We start from the raw sequence: 14915 nt of genomic DNA on the forward strand, positions 1-14915 counted from the left end.
GAATTATATAAGTACTTTCAAAATTCCCTGATATTTTAAAATTTATTTCTTTTACTATATTACCCTCATATCTATCAGTTCTCTTATTAAGACATTTTCACTATGTATTTCAGAGTAAAATTTTACTCTGTATGAAAGTAAAATTTTACTCTGTATAAAAGTAAAATTTTACTATGAATAAGAGTAAAATTTTACACTCTGAAACTAAAAGTAAAATTTTACTCTGTATAAAAGTAAAATTTTACTATGAATGAGAGTAAAATTTTACACTCTGAAACTAAAAGTAAAATTTTACTTTTACTCTGAAATATAAGTAAACTGTAAGACTCTGAAGCTAAAAGTAAAATTTTATTCTGTATAAAAGTAAAATTTTACTATAGTTCTATCAAATGAAATTTGATGTTTACTCTGAAAAATCGATGGAACTTTGAGTTTTGAGCTTTGAATCAAGCCTATAATCCTTGAATCAATCGATGTTTACTTTGAAAAACATTGAATCATGCCTATAATCCTTGAATCAGGCCTATAATCTGAAAATTTTAGAGAAATCTCAATTTTTCAAACCCCGGTTCTTCAGATTTTACAAATTTTTCAGATTTTTAAAACTTTGAGCTTTCAAAAATCTATATATTCGAATTTAAATCTCAAAACACACAAACACACACATATATATATATATATCTATATAATAAGGGAGAAGAGTTTTTGAAAATGTATAAAATGTATGTGAGATATATTTTGATCCAACGGTTTAAATTGTCTCATCTAAATTTCAAGGGTCAGGATATCTTCATTTCCTGCCCAAATGCTCTTTGAGCATCAACGGCATCAAAACCTAATGGTCAGAAAAATCTCTCTCCCTCTCTCCTCTCCATCACAGGTACTCATCTCCTCTCTCTCTCTGATTTCAATTTTTGAACTCTCTCTCTCTCCCTACCTGCATTGGAGCCCATCCTGTGCGACGACCACCGACCATCGCGACGCCGACGACCACCGACCACCTCTCCTCTGTGTGCCATCCTCTCTCGACGACATCACCGACCACCTCCTCTCCTCTCACCCTCCTCTTTCGTCTCTCTCCCCTTGCAAGGTAAACTAGAACTTCCAACTTGAATTCATGATATTTTTTGCTTGAATCTGAATTTTTTGTGGGTTTGGTTGTGAAGTTGCATTTCATAATATTTTTTTGCTTGAATCTGAATTTTTTGTGGGTTTGTAAAGTTGAATCTAGATATTTTTGACATGTGGGTGTTTGGTTGGATTGATTTTGAAATGAGTTTGAATAGATTTTGACATGTGGGTGTTTGAAACATGTAAACCCAGATTTTGAAACATTCTTAACTGTTGAATAGATTTTGAATCTGTTTCATAGATATGTAAACCCAAAATCTATAAACCCAAAATCTATGTAAACCCAAAATCTATGTAAACCCAGTTGAATATATAAACCCAGATTTTGAATACATAAACCCAGATTTTGAATATATAAACCCAGTTTATACACTCTGTTTTCATAGATTTTGAAATATATTTTGAATCTGGCTATTTTCATTTTTAAAAAATTTTGGGTTTGAAATGGGTTTCACTTGATAGATGTTTGAAATGGGTTTCAAATGGGTTTCACTTGATAGATATATATATAAAAAATCTGGATATTCCAGTGTATAAAATTGATATTCTCCATGTTCTCATAGTCCAGTGTATAAAGTTGTGGGTTTGAAATAGATGTAAAATCCAGTGTATAAAATTGATAAAGGGTTGAAGTTGTTCTTAGTAAAATGTTTAAGACCCTAAAATATGGTAAAAAATGATTGAAATCTATCCCATTCTTAACCTAACTCCCTGAAAGAAGTTCATGAAATATACCTTGGTTTTGATGATCTCAATGTGCAATATGAGATGATAGTATGGTCTAATTTGATGCTAACTTTAGCTTATTTTGGGAACCGATTTTTTTTTTTTAAAATTTATTATGACTTGGATTTCTTTCATCTTTTCAAAAGAGACTAAAGTATCAGAGATTTTTGATACCAACATTTGATATAATGTTTTCAGATCAATAAAACTAATAATTATGAAATGGATGGATCGATGATGAATCTTATCTAACCTAACTTGATGTCTTGGATGAATCCATTCAATTTTTATTTTAATTTTTTTTTATTTATGCAATGTACGTAATTGAGACCATTATTTACACATGCCACAATTTTTTTTTTTCGAGGATAGTTGAATAATTTGACAGAAAGAAGACATATGTCTGTGAGTCTCTCTGCACACCTCTCAGTTTTGTTTTGGTCTGCTATTCCCATTCTTTTGAGATTTAATTTTTATTTTTTTTGATTCAATGTGGAAGTGCCGCCTCGACAGTTGGGTTTATTTTATTTATTTGAATAATTAGCTCTGTTGTTTAGTGGGAAAAACCTAAACAAATTGCCAACTTATATCATCATGTGAATTATGACTAGCCACCCAAGTTTAAAATGTGTTGCTCACTTCTTCCAATTTTTTACCATATTGCCCTCCCTCTCCTATTCAAATGACTTGGACTTTACATAGCAGGGGTTGGGTCTTGGAGATGTTCTTGGTCTTGGAAAATTCCAAAACTAATCAAAGTAAATACTTACCAGATCTATGTATATTTAGGAGTATCCAACGTTACTCAATAAATACTTACCAGATCTAAGTATGTAGAGATGTTCAAAGTAATTGGAGAAATGATTTGTTTAGGTTGTATAAAGCATTTGAATCCAAAGAATGTCAAATTAAAGAGAAAATTTCCAATAAGTCTTACTTTCCCATGAAATGTCCATTAGGTCTTATTAACACTTGAATCAACTCTCTCAACATAGTGCTAATATGATTGAAGAGGAAATTCTATGGGGAAAATAGAATTTAATTGGTCAAAATTAAACTGTTTTGAAGTATGTTTTCCCGTTCTTGATTATCAGGTTATCCTTTATGTTTACTTAACTTTCATTAGCTGTTAATGGATGCAGTTATATTGAATTTATTGATAGTATATTCTGTGTCATTAGCAGTTATATTGTTTTCTTCTCAGGTTCATGAAACCCCATATTTCACCTCCTCTCATTTCATATATAAATCTATCACATTCTTAACCTAACTCCCTGAAAGAAGTTCATGAAATGTACCTTGGTTTTGATGATCTCAATGTGCAATATGAGATGATAGTATGGTCTAATTTGATGCTGACTTTAGCTTATTTTGGGAACCGATTTTTTTTTTAATTTATTATGAAAAAATATAAAAAATAAATAAATATATAATATGATCTAAATAAGCCAATAAATTAATAAGTTGGATTTCTTTCATCTTTTCAAAAGAGACTAAAGTATAAGAGATTTTTGATACCAACATTTGATATAATGTTTTCAGATCAATAAAAATAATAATTATGAAATGGATGGATCGATGATGAATCTTATCTAACCTAACTTGATGTCTTGGATGAATCCATTCAATTTTTATTTTAATTTTTTTTTATTTATGCAATGTACGTAATTGAGACCATTATTTACACATGCCACAATTTTTTTTTGGAGGATAGTTGAATAATTTGACAGAAAGAATACATGTCTGTGAATCTCTCTGCACACCTCTTAGTTTTGTTTTGGTCTGCTATTCCCATTCTTTTGAGATTTAATTTTTATTTTTTTTGATTCAATGTGGAAGTGCCGCCTCGGCAGTTGGGTTTATTTTATTTATTTGAATAATTAGCTCTGTTGTTTAGTGGGAAAAATCTAAACAAATTGCCAACTTATATCATCATGTGAATTACGACTAGCCACCAAGTTTAAAATGTGTTGCTCACTTCTTCCAATTTTTTACCATATTGCCCTCCCTCTCCTATTCAAATGACTTGGACTTTACATGGCAGGGGTTGTTCTTGGTCTTGGTTGATTCCAAAACTAATCAAAGTAAATACTTACCAGATCTAAGTATATTTAGGAGTATCCACGTTACTTAATAAATACTTACCAGATCTAAATATGTAGAGATGTTCAAAGTAATTGGAGAAATGATTTGTTTAGGTTGTATGATGCATTTGAATCCAAAGAATGTCAAATTAAAGGGAAAATTTCCAATAAGTCTTACTTTCCCATGAAATGTCCATTAGGTCTTATTAACACTTGAATCAACTCTCTCAACATAGTTCTAATATGATTGAAGAGGAAATTCTATGGGGAAAATAGGATTTAACTGGTCAAAATTAAACTGTTTTGATGTATGTTTTCCTGTTCTTGATTATCAGGTTATCCTTTATGGATGTAGTTATATTGAATTTATTATTGATAGTATATTCTGTGTCATTTAGCAGTTATATTGTTTTCTTCTCAGGTTCATGAAACCCCATATTTCACCTCCTCTCATTTCATATATATCTATTGGGTTATAATTTCTACTGGGTTTTGTTTGTTTTGATGTTTTTGTGAAGTTTAAGGTGCCATTCATGGGTACTCTGTTTCTTGAAATTAACTGTTTTGTTTTCATATCCTTATTATATAAAAAATGGGTATAAGCTGATATTTTGCATTTACTTTCCTAAGATTTGAATCGGAGAAAGAAAGAGAAACTTTTGTAGTGGAGAATAAACAGAAGATATTTGTAATGAGTTTGTCTTCAATTGATTGATGTTTGGTCTTCTCACTTTCTTTTTCTCTCTCTATCTCTTTGAGGAACATGTATGTGTGTTTAGCTAATATTTGTTTACATTAATTATAAGTTTGATTGAATTAGTTGGAAATTCTATTAGGTAGTTTCAATTATATTCTTTGCAATAAAATTTGATGTTATCTGCCACTTTAACAACAAATTTAGTACATCACTAAATTTGTCTTTCTTGGATTAATAAAAATTCCGGTGGTATAATTCCAAAGGGAATGGTTACCTTATGCATATGATTTTTTGCTTCTTTTTTTAAAAATTATTTAAAAAAAAAAAAAAAATTCTATTAGTAGCCATGCCTATAAGCTTTATATCTTAATAAATACTACTCAATAATCATTTTTGGCACTTCAATTTCCCGTGGGATTGAATTGTGGAGGTGCTAATATGACCTTTTTCTTTTCTTTTTTTTAAGATTGGCATAGTTATGCTTATGTTTCTTTATGAAAATGTCTATGTTACGGATGTGTTGTATAATCTTCGTAAGTGTGTTTGGATCGTGGATTTTGATAGGATTATGAAAAGATAGAGGAAAAGAATGAGTGAAATGTGACTGGAATATAAACTAAATTATTTCTCTAATTTTCTTTCCCTTTCCAAATCTCTATCCAAATTCATGATTTAAACACATCGTTAGCATTAAAAGAAAGTAAGAATTCAATTCCAAGCCTGATAAAATATTCAAATGAATGTTATCTTTTGTTGTCTATTTTGACATATGTAAGTTGTGAGTATTGCACTTTAATTCCATTTGTTGAACAAAAGTATTTCAAGTAGCTCATAATGCTTTGAGCTTTATAGGTGAATGAAATTGCTATTCAAGCCTCTCCATCATGGTATGTGCAAGATTTGGGTATGAACCGGTCGCCAACACTATGACACCCTAATTTTGACTATTCAAGCCTCTCCATTATGGTATGTACAACATTAGTTCTATGCGACACATCAATGGTGTACCACACATTAAAGTAGATGGTCCTTCTAATAAAAAATTTTGTTTTCTCCAAGTGACAGGTGTTTAAGACAATTTCAGTTTCATATTCAAGTTCGGAAAGTCTCGAATCTCTTCTTCTATAAGGTTTCACTTTAATTTTTCTTTTCATTTTTTGAGATTGCAGAGCACTGGTTGGTGTGCATTGTTTATTATTTATTTTAAATTTATTTTTTTGGTATTGCAGAGCACTGGCTAATGTGCATTGTTTGTTATTTAATTTTTAATTCTATTTTCTGGATTGCATAGCACTGACTGGTGTGCTTCATTTGGTGTTTGGTAATTTTTTTTTATTTATTGTAAAGTATTGATATATGTACAATAGCTTTGGCTGGTATTATTTGGTAACGAATATGTTGTGTTTTGAGATCCTGTTTTTGAGTTTAATTTTAGTAACGAATGAATAATAAAAACGAAATAATTATTTGGTAATGAATGAATAATTATTGGGTTTAATTTTAGTTAAATTTTCCTATTAACATTGATTTCAAAGAAGCAATTAGAACCTGTTTTTGAGTTTTGAGATCCCTGGGTTTCATTACTTTGGTTCTTCTATGTTGTGTGCTTTTGGATGATTCATGTAACATTTTTTTAAGTAAGATAGTATTGTGTTATGTATAGTTCACAAGTTGAGGCTCAATTTTACCATCAATTGGTCAACTTACTTGACAAGATCGGATGAAAAAAAACTCACCCGCTTCTAATCGAATTATGATTTGTAACCCGTTTGGGATTTATGGTTTGAATGAGAGTGAAAAAAATTTGAGTCGACTCGGCCCTTTAGCTCTTTGAGGTGGGTGTGTGAATGAACTCTTTCAGGGTGGGTGTGTAAAAGAAAAAAAATTTGAAGTTTGTTTCGAAATTATAATTTTTAATTAAAAATTTAAAAATCACTATAAAATATTTTATCATTTTTTTTAAGATTTTTTTTTTGGGTCAAAACTTAGAAAATTAACTAAGTTAGCAATTTTCAAATAGAGCCTAAATATAGTTGAGAAGAGTTTTATTGGGACATTTCAATGGTTGAGATCAGTTTTATTCAGTTGGGTTAGGTTAGGTTTTTTTTGGATATACGATAATATTTGTGTAAATGTACGATAATCTATTTGTGTAAATGTGATATAGTCAGGATTTGAAACTCCAAATGATGCCCCCCCTCCTCTGCAACAAAGCACATAGCCTTACAAAGAAACCCAGGTAATATTTTATTTTTTTCTTATCAGCCCAAAAACTTTTCTTGCTGCAGAAACTTTTCATCCCATAAACTTTTCTTGCTGCAGAAACTTTTCATCCCATAAACTTTTCTTGCTGGTCTTCTCTCTCTATTATAGATGGGCTACATTCCAGTGTTTGTGAATGCATAGGACACATTCCAAAGCTCATCATTGGTTAGTTGTATACATATGTGTCAAAACCCTTTAATAGTAATTCTGCTAACTGTGTTTTTGTATCTAATTTTTTTGGCTTGCTAATCAAACATGCACACACTTACCCTTTTTTTCTCTTTCATTTGCAATATTTTTTTTGGTTCGGCAACCCCATGCTTTGCCATGCAGAAATCTACAACTGACTAATCTTCCTCTAATTTATAGCAATTTTAGTATAATAGAAAAGAATTAGTTTCAACCAAACTATTAACATACAAGATAACAAAATTCATCCACTTTTCATCCACTAATCATCCTCTAATCTTCATCCACTTTTCATGAGATAACATACAAGATAACAAAATTCCAAATCCTGACTATATCCTATCGCGCTTCCATTATAGAAATTGTTAAATTCATCCACTTTTTATTTTTAGTGAACAATCTTTTGACGTGCCCTCATTTGAAGTCATCGTGAATAATCAAGCAATGTATTCACTATGTGTATATATAGATACTAGGATTCTATGCACACACAAAAAATGTATAATAATCTTGCATGGGTGATTTAAGGATAGTTCAAACCCCAAAAGGCAATTAATTACATGTTTAAATTACAAGATTATTACGCTAAAAATTATTACAGAGAATGATAAGATTGGTGGTTGGCATTTGAAGGGATAAGATGAAAATAGCAAAGATACACAGAAGAGGAGATTGAGAGATTACAAATATGATAGTTGAAATGTTTGCATAGAAGAAGGCAAAGGGTGAGGTGAGAGATGGACAGACATAGATGGACATGAGTGATGACCCATCACTACTGATTGTCCTCTATATAATGCAAAGGACTCCCAGATTGGGGACACATTAATAGACCTTCTTGAGGCGCCTTTAGTTTTACCATTCTATGTCAATAACTCGAATATTTTTTAATGTTTTTTAATTTCTCAACAGTGGCTTCAAGACCCATCGTTCAACACCAAAATAGAGGTATTTTACATTGTCTCTTGAAATTCCCTTTCTCTGCTCTTGATCGCTGTTGTTGGTTAATTATGTTGTTTGAATTCTGAATCCTGAAGGATTTATTGGTTGATAATATTTTGTATTACTTTTAAGATTTCATGTACAGCACACAGTGCTTCCCTTTTGTAATAGTCAGTCTTCTATTTGACATGTAACTTTATAGAGATATGTCCAATTTTGGAGTTAATAATAATGTATTTTGGAGTTGAGCCCATCTCAATCTCAATTAAACAGTAAGCGTTTTATTTCTAGGCTTCTAAGTCTGTCGAAAATTTGCCAAAAATTTACCAAATAGGTTTTTGTTTTCAAGTTTATTTTTTTCTCCTTCTTTGAAAGTTCAAACATTGAGTTTGCATTTGCTTTGATTGTTGGAAAATTTTGTTCTTTACCTGCTCGCAAAACTTTTTGCTTTATTATTGACTGTAAATGAAATAACATAACAGCAATTTAAAGATCACATAAACACGTAATTAAACTAAAATAAAACTATTTGGGCATTAATTGAATTTCATTGGAAAACTCGCCTATGTTCTTATAAAGTTTAATTTCAAATCCTTTCATTTGATTGGAAACTCCCACAGTTTCTGTGAACTTAGATAGATGTTTTTGAGTTTGTTTCGTGGTGGGTCACCAAAGCTCAACAATGGTTGTTTGCCTATGCCATTTTCTTGGTATAGAAATAGGGATTTTCAGGTTGAAGGCATAATTTCATCTCTATAATTGATAATTTATTTTTAAGACAAGAAGAGTTGGGATTACAATTATATTAAATTAATAATTGATAATTGATAATTTATTAAATAGTATTGGGATTACAATTATATTCTAATTGCAACATTATTTACACCGTGCCTTCAGGCACGGGTATATACTAGTATATATATATTACAGATCGGAATATGTAGATATATATATTCGAATTCAAATATCAAAACACACAAACACACACACACATATATATATATATATATGTATCAGCGCGATTTGCAAGTTCTCCACGGCTCCGACCATGGAGGAAGCTAGGATTAGAAGAGAGAGACGAGATATAAGATGAACAGTTGAAGGAGAGTTGAAGGAGGAGAGTTGAGAAGATGCAGAGAGAGATCGTCGGAGCTTAGGAATGACACAGCTCCGGCCATGGAGGAAGCTAGGGTTAGAAGTGAGAGACGAGAGAGAAGATAAGTTTTGTATCTGGATTGTGTATATGTGAGGGTATAATAGTCTGATAAAATATTTAAATAATAAATTTTGTCATTTATGCAAGATTTTATAATTATGAGGGGGTTTAGAAAGTATAATTTTTTTTCTTAGTCCTTTTAACAATGAAAGGAAGGTAAAGGGGGTTTATAGCCAAATTTTCAATTAAACTATTTATCTAGAATTGTTCAAAACAAAAATTATAGTAAGAATCCAGATAGTGCATCAACAATAATAACTAAGGGCAATAGATACAGAAGTTATAATTCCAAGTTTGTTAGCGACATCAAGCGTTTGGCGACCCAGGGCAGGTTCTCCTTTCAGTGGAGGTCCAAGGCTTTGAACACAGTGGCGCATTGGGTAGCACAGGCGTGCCTTCATGACGAGCTCCCTTTAAATTGGGTGTCAAACCCTCCTCCTTTGATTTGTTTATTGGGAGCATCTTAGTTTTGGTTGTAAAGATTTCCTCTGTTCAAAAAAAAAGAAGAAGAAGTTTGTTAAAATTGAAGAATAGAAGAGATACTACTGATAATGTAACAAAAAAGATGACTCATACTTCCTACAATTAACAGTGCAAAGCACAATTCAGACTCTACTAAAACATAATTTGAAGGGAAAAAAAAAACTAAAAGCAAGTAAATAAACCAACTAAATAATCCAATCAATGTTCACATACAGACTGGGATTGGCTTGAGAGTCAGTGTCACTGCTGATTGTTTCTTCACGCAACTGAGGCTTAGTGATTTGCAGCGGATTCATCGTATACATTGATGCAAACAAAACTTCATTGAGAGGCGAAGAAAATTGCAGACACATCTAATTAGTATCACAATTGTTCATGGCATTAGCAATAGTCTCCTCCATTGTCTCATTAAACTCCCATGTCAATGGCACACTCAACTCACCACCACCACTACCACCACCATCACCACCATTACTTCCAGGAACTCCATAGAATGGCCAAAGCGGCACGAACGTCGGTGGCTCGATTAATGGTTGGTACTGGTGGTGCATCTTACTGAACATTTTTCTTGTTAATTCCTATAATTTCAATTTCATCAATTCCATAAACTCATCAACTGTTCTCTTGACAACCAACAAAGCCAACCATCATTCCAACCCAATAAACCCCTGATTTTGTTATCTAAGCCACGATGATGATCAGAGGGTTGTTACTGTTGTGCTTGAACCAGTTGTTTGCCTCGGCGGTTATTCTTGTACGTGTTGATGAGAGTTATGACGTGGGTTGGGTTTTCAGGCCATGTCTCAACCTCATTGTTGGGCCCAAAACAGATGGTGAAGGCTTTGATGTCGCACAAGATTGAGAGCTCCATTGTTTTCTTGATGATACAGGCTTTTCTCATCTTGTACATCACTCTGCTCCGCGATTTGTGGTTGTCGACAATTTTTCGCTTGATGGGTTTTTTAATCTGAATTCGATTTCAACCTCCATGGCTTGTTTTCTCAAAATTTGTGAATGAAGAAAGAAGACTTACAAGCATACTTTTGATGGAAAAAAACAGAGCAAAACTCACAGAACTGCCATGGACCTCTATGTGCGTAAGAATGTTAAGAGTAAGAAATTTCTACTACATATATATATGTATATATATGGAAAGAGATAGAGAGTGTGCGTGTGTGAAAGTTGGTAATATTCTGCAAGAAACAAATCTAGAGAGATTTGATTTGAGTGCTATATTTGGGGCATCACTCTCTAAATCCGGATCCTCTGTCGCCCTTATCTGTAGCCCTTCCCTGTAGCGCCCCAAAACGACGTCGTTTTGGGGCAACTTTTCATGACACAAAAAAAAAAAAAAAAAAGAACACAGAACTCAGAAAGGAGGTGGGGTGGGTTTAAGACAGCACCACCAACTCCCCGTCATCGCCGCCGCTACCCACCTTCCCTTCCTCTTCGCCATCGTCGCCTCTACCCACCTTTCCTTCCTCTTTTCCCATTCCTGTTTCTTCTTCTTCCTCCGACGAAGTCCGATCACTTCTCGAGTTCAAAACCAATCGGGTTTGATTTTAGTTCTGTGTTCTTGGGCTTGATTTTAGTTCTTGGTGATGATGATGATGATGACGAAATTATTCTGTGTTCTTGGGCTTGATTTTAGTTCTTGGGTTTGAAATTTTGGGTAGTTAAGGGCGATGAACACAGGAGGAAAATGGGTTTGATTGGGTTTGAAATTTTGGGTAGGTAAGGGCGATGAACACAAGAGGAAATTTCAATCAAACACAGGAGGAAAACATATTAATAAAATTCAATCAAAAATAAAAGAGGAAAATGGTGCAAAGCAAAAAGAGTATTTTGGGTGGGTTTGAAATTTGATCAATTTCAAACCCATGAACACAGAATAATTTCATCATCATCATCATGGACACAGAATAATTTCAAACCCATGAACACAGAATAATTTCAAACCCAAAATTTCAAACCCATGAACTAGCTTTCTTTCTCTCCCTCTCCTTCATTTTTTTTTTTTTTTCTGGTCTTCATCTCTCTGTTCCTCTTGATTCTGTGTTTATGGGCGTAGCATTAGCATCCACAAGTCCAAATCAAAAGAAAAAAGAGAGCACAAATTAAAAATCCTAGATTACCTAGTTGATTATTTGATTGATTGTTGTTTGTTCTTAAGATTAGCTTTGGATTCAGAAAATAGAGACTCTTCAAGGTTATGATGATGATGATGATCTAAGAAGAGATTAAAATAAAAGAAAGAGAAAGTTGAAGGGATCAAAGGGTTTTAGTGTATTTTAAAGAAGAGAATTAAAATGGAGCTGAGAGGGCAAGACAAAGATATGGGCATTTCAATAGGTTACAGTACAACAACAACAACAGCAGTCACCGGTAGAAGAAGAAACGATCATCATCAAAACACAGTTCTCAACCCTACACAGCAAACCCTAGATCACCATCTTCATCTTCATCAACAATTGAATCTACACCAACAAACCCATGTTGTGGGAAGAGATCCAGATCCAACTCCATCTCCATTTCCATCTCCAACAATTGTCAGAGTATCAAACTCAAAAACACAACCGCCACCACCACTTCCCCCTTTCTGAGTTTTTTTTTTTTTTTTCCATGAAAAGTTGCCCCAAAACGACGTCGTTTTGGGGCGCTACAGGGAAGGGCTGCAGATAAGGGCGACGGAGGATTCGGATATTCCTCACTCTCTTACTTCCGTTAAAGTGAGGAGGAAAATTCCATTTCGATGTACCAAAATAAAGAGGAGAGTAAAAAAAAAGAGACTTATTTTGATAAGTTGATTAAAAATTAATTTTTTTATTTTTTGATATTTTTTAGCCACATTTAAAAAAAAAAAAATTTAACATATATTTTTTTTAAAATGTTGAAAAATCAATTTTTTACCAACTTTCCAAAACAATTCAAAGTTTTCTAGTGTTGGAAAGTGTGAACACAATATTTTCAGATACTATTAAGCCTATTTTCAGAAATAGTTTAAAAGTTGATTTATATGACCCAAAAAAAATTAAAAAATTAACTTTTAATTAACTTTTCAAAATAATCCTAGTTAAGGGCAATTAGGCTCAGTTTAGGGAACACCCATATTAGCTTGAGTTTTGTTACCTTTCCTAATTTTATTACTCTCAATTGCACTTCTAATGAAGTGTTAAACAATTTTAAAAAGAGAAAAAAGTTTGAAGAAAAGTGCAATTGGGAGTGATGAAATGAGAGATGTGGGTTGTGTTTGGTAGAATTTTGTAAATATGATTTAAGAGTATGAGTTGTATTTTGAGTTTGTGAGTTATGGAATTATGATTTGAGTGTAAAAAATTTGTTTGGTTATGATTTTTGAATAGAGTGTTGAATTGAGTTTTGAATTGAGTGTGGAATTGATTTTTGAAAATTTGATTTGACATGTGAAGTAAGAAAATTTGTTTGGTTATGAGTTTTAGAAAGAATTTTCAAAACTTAATTCAAATTATTATAACTTATAACAAAACATACTATTTTCACACAATTGAAAATTCTGATCAACACTTATAACCAAACTCTTTTTAAAATTCAATTAAAAAAAATTATTATTAATAGAAAATAACATTAATCAATTTTTTAATTGAAAATACTACAAAGGAAATAATTTTTTTTCAAAATAAATATTCAAAAAATTTAAATCATAAATATTTAAATAATTTAAATAATCTAAAAAATTTAATAATTAAAAAATTAAAATAAATATTCAAAAATTTAAATCGTAAAAATTTAAATAATTTAAATATTCAAAAAAATTAAATAATTTAAAATGTTAATATTTTAAATTTAAAAACAATTCTACACTCAAATCCTAACCAAACACATAAAATGAAACTCAATTAAGAAATTATTTTTAAAACTCATAACCAAACACATAACTCGAAACTCTATACTACTTTCACAACTCTATACTCAAATCGTAACCAAATACATAACAAAAAAATTAAAATATTTAAAAATATTTTTATAAAATAGAGTTTGAATTTATTTTTATAAAATATTTTAAAATTTAAAAAATTAAAATCGTAATATTTTGAAATTAAAATATTTAAAAATATTCAAAAAATTAAAAATTAAAAAATCGTAACATATTTAAATATTAAAATATTTAAAAGTTTTCTAGTGTCCGAAAGTGTGAACGCAATATTTTCAGATACTATTAAGCCTATTTTCGGAAATAGTTTAAAAGTTGATTTATATGACCCAAAAAAAATTAAAAAATTAACTTTTAATCAACTTTTCAAAATAATCCTAGTTAAGGGCAATTAGGCTTAGTTTAGGGAGCACCCAATTCGCTTGAGTTTTGTTACCTTTCCTAATTTTATTACTCTCAATTGCACTTCTAATGAAGTGTTAAACAATTTTAAAAAGAGAAAAAAGTTTGAAGAAAAGTGCAATTGGGCGTGATAAAATGAGAGATGTGTGGTATTTCTTTAATTGGTTTATTGACTTATTTTTATCATATCATTTGTCTATTTTTTTTTTGTATATTTTTTCGTAATAAACAAAAGGGTTAAAAAATATGTCATACCCATACCGATTCTAATGTTTGGGGTAATTTTATTTTAATGTATATTTAGAAAATATTTTCAAATTAATGGCCTAATTTTTAAATATTAAAAAGTAAAATTATAAATTTTTATACTAATATATAATTAATTTTTAAAACTCCACTAACATGTAATTTCTCATTAATTATTTAGTTACATGTACTCTAAACCAAACACGTAGTAAATTTTTTACAAATAGACTATGTAGGTGTTTGGAAAGTGAATTTTTATGTAGGTTTTTTTAGTTATTGAATATTATTAGAGAATTTTTTTTTTTTTGTATTTGGGAAGATAGTTAGATTTTTTTGTAATTGAATGCGATGTTTGTGAGAAAAAAGATGAAATGATTATAGAGTTGGATGTGATATTTTGTTTGAATGTATTTTTTTTTTGATTTTATAAAAAGTTTATCTTTTAGAAGAAAAAATAAAAAAAAAAATCCCAAACCTAAGTTCCCAAACACCACCGCCATTTTCCATTTGTTAAAAGTGCTATATAAGTCATACCATATGATATTTTAAAAATATTTAATAATTTTTTACTTCTCAAGGGTAACTGTACTTGGGTTGGCAACAATTTTTTTTGATTTATTTTTT

Source organism: Camellia sinensis, chromosome 4, assembly GCF_055761805.1.
Source record: "Camellia sinensis isolate YWXY chromosome 4, ASM5576180v1, whole genome shotgun sequence".
NCBI classification, from domain to species: domain Eukaryota; kingdom Viridiplantae; phylum Streptophyta; class Magnoliopsida; order Ericales; family Theaceae; genus Camellia; species Camellia sinensis.